The sequence below is a fragment of the Osmerus mordax genome, chromosome 8, assembly GCF_038355195.1.
Source record: "Osmerus mordax isolate fOsmMor3 chromosome 8, fOsmMor3.pri, whole genome shotgun sequence".
NCBI lineage: Eukaryota > Metazoa > Chordata > Actinopteri > Osmeriformes > Osmeridae > Osmerus > Osmerus mordax.
This window is the reverse complement of record NC_090057.1, coordinates 19,704,422-19,712,157: the sequence shown is the minus strand read 5'-3', so window position 1 is coordinate 19,712,157 and position 7,736 is coordinate 19,704,422. Positions and strand designations below refer to the sequence as shown.

Sequence of the window (7,736 nt, the reverse complement as noted above, 5' to 3'; positions counted from 1 at the left end):
TAACCATGTTTCTATCATTAACATTATTGTGAATATTCTACAGCTAATTGCCATTACAAATACATTCGTGACAGATTTTTTGGGGTCGCTGGGACCGCTACGTAGCTGAGGTGATTGAACCAGCACTGGTCACTCGTGCTGTTTCTTGAGTTGTATTGGGCACTTGTCACTCTCGCTGTGTTTATTGAGTGAATTTTGACTAGATCAGTCAGTGTACTGTGTGTGATATTCCCTGCCATAAAGTCAACGTTTCTGTGTATTGCCAAACTGTTACTGAATGAATATGGTAAATATATTGTAATATTTACGATTACAGGTAAGAACGATATATAAATGTATCGACCCCCCCGACCTGTGGTTTTTACCTCTTTTGGGGTGGTCCGAGCCTTAATCGGGGGGGTCAGACCCCCCAAAACCCCCCGTAATTCGCAAACTGCCAGACGAGGGTGGAAACAATTAATCAATGGCCTATGTTCCGAGAGGAATACAATGGCCTAACTAACTAACATTATTAAACAATTATGAACAATGCTTTGATGGCTACACACCATAGCCTTTAAATGTATGGATATGGTAGTTTGTGATTTCAAATTTTTAGCCATCAGGCATAGGCATATATCTCAATCTACATTAGCCGAGTATAATTATCATAGCTATATAATTGTTAACAGTAGCCTACAATTGCAAAACAAACCTAAATCCATACCCTCCATTTCCCCGACACAAAAACCATGTTAAAAAGTTCGGCTACTGGATAATGTATTGATTAATAGTAGGCTATTTATTTTAAACGATGTCAAAAAAGTAAATTTACATGTGTTTAGAGGGTGTCTGTTTTTTAATCAACGAAGTAAAGGTCTAAAAATGTCCTCGGCCTACGTAGCCTATCGTTCAGGTCATGAACATTTCATGGCATGTCATTTTATTTTGATGAAGCGGTGGATGAGGGCGCTGTCATTGTACACGATTTAAAGGGAACGTTCTTTCTGGAAGAAGTCACGTGGCCGTGTGCATTGCTTTTGCCGTGGTGGATTGTATGATCCATGTTTTACCTCTCGGGCTGCTTAAGAATAGGGTGCACGCGCAATTAGCTTGACTATTTAAATCTGACTTGAATTAGTAAGAGTGCCTGAGCTGAAATTGGCCTTTGTGGAACCGCTTTACAGTACGTGTCCACTACAGCGTTTTTTAACGCTCTGCACTGCTTGCCTTCCCACAGTACACCACGCTCAGGGGCGTGTTAGACTAGTTAATACAGAGTTGTAGTTCACTAAGGTCACTGTTGTAGTCATGGCCAAGCGTGCAGACTTAGGTATATGTACTCACAATATCAATCCAAATACCACTTTCAAACAACATTAATACTGAAATTTTACTAGTGCAAGATTACAGTAGAATACATGTTACGCCACCGGTCACTCAACCAGTCATTTGTAGGCTGGGCTAGCAAGCTAGCAGTGGCACAGAACAGTCACGTAATGTGACAAGACTGAATTTAAAACTATAAAAACACACTAGGGACACTGATAACGTCGGCAACCCTGCACCATGCATTATTAGTTTAATGTAATCTTTAAATTCAGGCTTGTCACATTACGTAACTTTGTTCTGAACAGAACTGGGTGTGCAGACACATACGATAAGTTTCTCCTCCATCTTGAAATTGTAAAACCTAGAAATGTTTACCATGACGAACAGTTGTTACTAAAAACTAATACATGCATTTGTTACGTCCCGATTGGACTATTGCAATGTGTTGTTCTCTGGCCTCCCAATTACCCACCTAAAAAATTTACAGCGGGTGCAAAATGCTGCTGCTAGACTATTGACCAGATCAAGAAAGTTTGATCACATAACATCTACTCTTATCTCTCTACACTGGCTCCCTATCCAAGCCAGAGCTGACTTCAAAGTTCTACTACTAACATACAAATCTCTGCATGGATTGGCACCACTGTACCTCTCCGGTCTCCTTGCACCCTATTGCCCCGCAAGGACACTTAGATCTCAAAATGCCGGCTATCTGGTGGTTCCCAAAGTTAAGAAAAAGACAGCTGGAGGTAGGGCGTTCTCATATAGATCACCACAAATTACCCGTCTCAATTAAGGAGTCTGATACTGTTTCGACATTTAAAATTAGGTTAAAAACGTTATTGTTTAGTCAATTCTACGACTGTTAAAGGTAAGTATGTTACTAGTTGGAGGCAATGGGGGACGGGTTGCTTCCATCCTTATTCTATAAGTATAACTTATTTTAGAGTTCTCTTCCCCTGGAACAGATTTCATGTTCCAAATGGGGGGGGGCTGTCGCTGTCTTGGTGTGTGGGGTTGCATCAAATTCCCCTTTTTTGCTCTGTTAAATTGCTGCACCAGTCCACACTTGACCGGTGGGGATCTCATTCTATTATGACTGTAACTGTTATCTGCTCCTGGCATCCTCTAATCCCTGCTCTCCTCTCTCTGTCCCCCCCACACACATCCCTTGTGGTGTGGGGGGTTTGAGTTGTCAGTACCTGCCTGGTCGTCGGTCAGCCAACGCTGGACCTGGTCGCGAGTCTCCCGGTCCTGTCCTACATCTATAAAGTTGAACAATGGATTTTGGTGTTTTAAAAACCCACCGACACTGTATGACTATGTTTAGCCTGTGTTCTGCTCCTCTCTCTCACCAACCGTCTCTGGAGGAGGGGATCCCTCTCTGAATTGCTCCTCCCAAGGTTTCTTCCATTTTTCTCCTGTTGAGAGTATTTTGGGAGTTTTTCCTTGTCTTCTTTGAGGGTTTAGGTTGGTTGAGGGGCAGTTCTATGGGCATATGTGAAGCCCTCTGTGACATGCTTGCGTGTAAAAAGGGCTATACAAATAAATTTGATTTGATTTGATTTGATTTGCTACGTTACAAGAAACCAATCCGATTGGCCAACGCTAGCGTTTTCACGCTCCTCATTTACATAAAGTTGATAAAAACCAACTTGCAACGCTCCGCTCCGCTCGCCTTCCCACAATGCGATACGAGAGCGTCAACGCCCGATTTCATTGAAAATGAATTGGAAGCCACGCTCCGCACCACTCCGCTCAGTGGTCTGTTGGATTGCGCCTGACGAAGTTTGACAGTTGGCTAAAAGTCAACCTTTTTGGAAATGGCCTCGAAAAGACAGCCAGAGTCAGGAGCAGAGAAAAGAAAGAAGAAAAAAATGTGAGATGATGCCCATGCATCACTTGCAGGTAAGTTTAATTAATGTTTAATCATTCTTAATCAAATCAAATTTATTTGTATAGCCCTTTTTACACGCAAGCATGTCACAGAGGGCTTCACATACGTCCATAGAACTGCCCCTCAACCAACCTAAACCCTCAAGGAAGACAAGGAAAAACTCCCAGAAAAACTCCCAACAGGAGAAAAAATGGAAGAAACCTTGGGAGGAGCATTTCAGAGAGGGATCCCCTCCTCCAGAGACGGTTGGTGGGAGAGAGGAGCAGACCACAGGCTAAACATAGTCATACAGTGTCAATGGGTTTTGAAACACCAAAATCCATTGTTCAACTTTATAGATGTAGGACAGGACCAGGAGACTCGCGACCAGGTCCAGCGTTGGCCGACCGACGACCAAGCAGGTGCTGACAGCTCAAACCCCCCACACCACAAGGGATGTGTGTGGGGGGTGGGACAGAGAGAGGAGAGCAGGGATTAGAGAATGCCAGGAGCAGCTAACAGTTACAGTCATAATAGAATGAGATCCTCACCGGTCATTCTTAAATACATGCTGCTAATGTAATGGTTAGCCTATGCATACACTCCGTGTCAGAGCCGGGACTCGAACTCGCCTCCCCCGTGTGAGGGTCCGACTCACACTTCTTGAGCCACTGGAGGATGGTGAACCCAACAGTAAGACGCACTTAGAACTGGAGATGCTGAATATGTTTTAATCAGTTTGAGCAATAATCCATAGGTAGGCAAAGAATAGCAAAAGTAGTACTCAAAACAAACCAGTCCCAAAAGGACGTTCTACAAAAATATTTCACAGGCAACAGAAAACACAACTTTGGAGAACTTACTTAGGCACACAAATACTAGTTTATAAATAAGTAATAAAGGTGGAGAGCTCCTTGGCTGCATGCTTTCAGTTTTAAATGTTTATAATAATTTTCGGTATAAGATTCCTTTTTCTTCGTATTTCTAAATTAATGCAAGGTCAAATGCTGAGATATGTACAAGGAGGAGCACGTGGTCAAGAGGAACATACAGACGACGAGCAACCAACTACAAGCAGTTCACGAGTTCAGTAATCACACCATTGATTGAATAGATAGCTTTTATTGAACTTGGGCTGGTAGCAAAGCCAAGCCTAATGCGTTGTGGTACAGGCTGGTAGCAGAGCCGAGCCTGAGGCTGGTAGCAGAGCCAAGCCTAATGCAGGGTGTCGCAGGCTGGTAGCAGAGCCGAGCCTTGAGTGGTTGGTGGAGGCTGGTAGCAGAGCCGAGCCTGAGGCGGTTGGTGGAGGCTGGTAGCAGGGCCGAGCCTGGTGCTGATGGAGGCCGGTAGCAGAGCCGGGCCTGGTTCCTGGGAGGATGAGAGTGTGATTAGGGGATGCAGAGATGGTGGAAGTGATGTGGATGGTTCGTGAATAGGTACCGGGTATGGACTCGGGGTGTGGCGGAGAGTCCTTATGGGTCACGGCCGAGCAGCGGCTCAACCGGATCCCCAAAGGAACACTCACCTACGGGCTGCTGCGAGGCTGATGAGCGCTTGAGTGTGGTGGAGATCGGGGAGGTTGGTCCTGACGTATAGGCGGTATGCCTGAGAGGACCAGCGACCCAGAAGCTGGATAGTGTGGTCAGCGACGCCCTGGCTAGAAGCAGAGGAGGCGGCGCCGATTCTGAAGGAATGTGCGGAATAGTGTGTGGGGTCTATGCCTGATTTGGTGAGGATGAGGCGGAGATGATGGTGGAACCAGAACCGGGAGGCAACGAGTCCTGATTCCGTGATGAATAGTGGGCTGGATGGGTGGGCGTGGCTGCCGGATTTGGAGTGAATGAGTTTCTGTAGAGACTCGAAGGGGCTGAGAGGAGAATTGAGGCGGAATAGGAAGATGGGGACTGTGGGCCCGCTCTGATTGGTCTTGCTGCGTTTCAGAGAGAAAATGAGTGTCGGGGGAGTGTAGGGTGATGTCAGAGACGCATGGGTGAGCAGAAGGGTCGAAAGTGGAGGAGGTGGACGTGAATTCGGAGCACCTCAGAAAGCCAGGAGGAACATAGCCTCCAGGGTGGAGTCAGTGGAAGGGGAGGAGTAGCCAGACCGCAGTGTGGTGATGCAGGCGGCTAGTAGGTCGGCGGTGAGGGGGAGTCGTGCAGAGGGAGAGCGGGGTTCCAGGCGCTTCAGACCCTTCATGAGAAGGGAGGTCTGGCTGTTGGAGATGGCTGTGCAGGGGGAACCGGAGAGCAACTTGCAGAAGAAGTTGATGCCGCTGAGGTATGTGTGGATGGTGGAAGTGCGGATAGAGAGGTGCGCGTGAGCGTATGAGATGAAGCTGGTGATGGAAAGTAGGTTGAATGAGGGGAATGTGAGGTGGTGAATGGTGTGGAAGGACCTGAAGCTTTTCCAGGCTGTCCAGTAGGTGGAGAGTGTACGGGGTGACAGACCTTGGAGGATGACGTCCTGGGTATGGAGGTGGAGGTCGTGGAGGCTCTGATTATGAACTGATGTGTGACTGAAAGCCAGGTGAGGCGACGGATGAAGGGCATGGCGGTGATGGAGTCTGATCGGCCTTTGTTGATCCAGGAGACGACGGCAGTGTTGTCGGAGTGGATGAGAATGGATTGGCGTGACCATTCATGGCCCCAGAGGAGGGCGGCGATGATGGGGTAGACCTCGTGAAGTGCAGATGAGGGGGCCAGTGAGGGAGAAGGGCAGGAAGGGAACTCGGAAGGCCATGGGGAGGAGAACCAGCGGCCGTTATAATAGCAGCCGAAACCAGAAGAGGGGGCGGCGTCGGTGAAGAGCTGCATGTCGTTGGGGTTGGATACGAGATCGTTATAAAAGAAAGTGATGCCGTTCCAGTGGGAAAGGAGATGATGCCAGAGCTTCAACTCCATGAGACAGGAAGCGTCCAGTGTGATGGTGTGGTGGAGCGACTGTACGGATGAAGCCAGGAGGAGGAGGTGGGAAATGAAGGAGCGGCCTTGGGGGATGATGCGGAGGGCGTAGTTCAGATGGCCGAGAAGGGAGAGGAGTTGGCGCAGGTGGGGGTGATCAGGTAATTGGAAAGAAGGAGGGTGATGCGGTCCAGTTTGTCGGTGGGAAGTGAAGCTTTGAAAGCCACGGAGTCCAGTGTGATACCGAGGAACTCCAGTGTTGTAGCTGGCCCTTCTGTCTTTTCCAGGGAGAGGGGGACACCCAGTTGTGAGAACACCGTGGTGAGAGCATGGAGGCCTTGCGCCGGTGGGGATGAAGGGGGGCCGATGGTGAGGAAGTCGTCCAGGAGATGGACTAAGAAGGGAACCTTGGACTCGTTGAGGAGGATCCAGCAGAGTGCTTCGGAGAGGCAGTCGAATAAGCGTGGGCTGCTTTTGCAGCCGAATGCCAGTCGGACGGCAAAGTAGTAGGAATCCTCCCAGCAGACCCCAAGAAAGCCCAGTAGTCTGGGTGGATGGGAAGGACCTTGAAGGCGGTCGTGATGTCGGCCTTCGCCAGCCAGGCGCCGTGGCCGGCCAGGCGGATGAGGGAGATGGCGTGGTCAATGGTGGTGTAAGCCAGGGAGTAGTCCGGGCTGGGGATCAAGCTGTTAATGCTGGGGACGGGTCCGCGACGGGGAGCAGAGAGGTCGATCACGAGCCTCTGCTTGCCCGAGTACTTCCGGGTGGCGACGTCGATGGGGCTCACCCGGTAGACAGGGAACGGGGGAGAGGCGAACGGGCCAATCATGAAACCCTGAGACACCTCCTTGGCCAACAGGGCAGAGACCACGGCGGGGGCCTCGAGCGCCGAGCGGAGGTTTGGGCAGGCAAAAGAGCAAGCGGGCAAGGACACCAGGCCGGGGGAGAAGCCAAGGACCAAGCCGTCCAGGAGGAACCGCACAGCGGCGGGGTCGGGGTGGCGGCGGAGGGCCGCAGCCAGGGCAGGGACGACGATGGGGGTGGACAAATGGGCAGACAGTCAGGGGGCCGGCCGGCCGGGGGGGTCAAGGAAGCAGGAGGAGCGGGAGTGGGCCCCACCGCAGAAGGAGCAGACGTGGAGGCTCCGGCAGGATGACAAGGAGCAAGACCCGGCGTTGAAATTGTTGCAGATCATGCGCCCCTTTTGCATCAGGATGGGGCGGCCCTGGCGGTCGGTGCCCGCAGGGCCGGACATGAGAGGCCGCGGGGTGAGAGGAGGAGAAGGCAGGCCGGGCGGGGGGCCGCGGGCAGGAGCCGAGGGGGCCGCAACCGTGCACTCCAGCGACGGATGAGAGGGGGCGCCGCACAGGGAACAGGGCAGGGCGGACCGGGCGGCGAAGACCCGGCAGTAGGCCTCGCTGTCCAGCACGCCCCAGTAGGTGGACTCATTAAACTGCTGCAGCCGCCCTGCGGCCTCGGAGGCAAACCGGACGTGGTAGGTGTAGAAGCCGGAGCCCCCGAACCGCAGGGCGAGCTGCAGGACCAAGGTGAGGTAGTCGTCCAGCTCCGCACGGCGCCCGGGAAAGGAGGAGCAGATGACGTCCCGGTACAGGGAGAAGGCGTAGGCGAACTCCGCAGGTGTGAGCTCC

General features: G+C 51.0%; 1 pseudogene; it reads right to left on the bottom strand.

Moving 5' to 3' along the window:
• Nucleotides 1-4,708: 4,708 nt before the first annotated feature.
• On the bottom strand, nucleotides 4,709-6,916 carry LOC136948160 (uncharacterized; annotated as a pseudogene).
• Nucleotides 6,917-7,736: the final 820 nt, after the last annotated feature.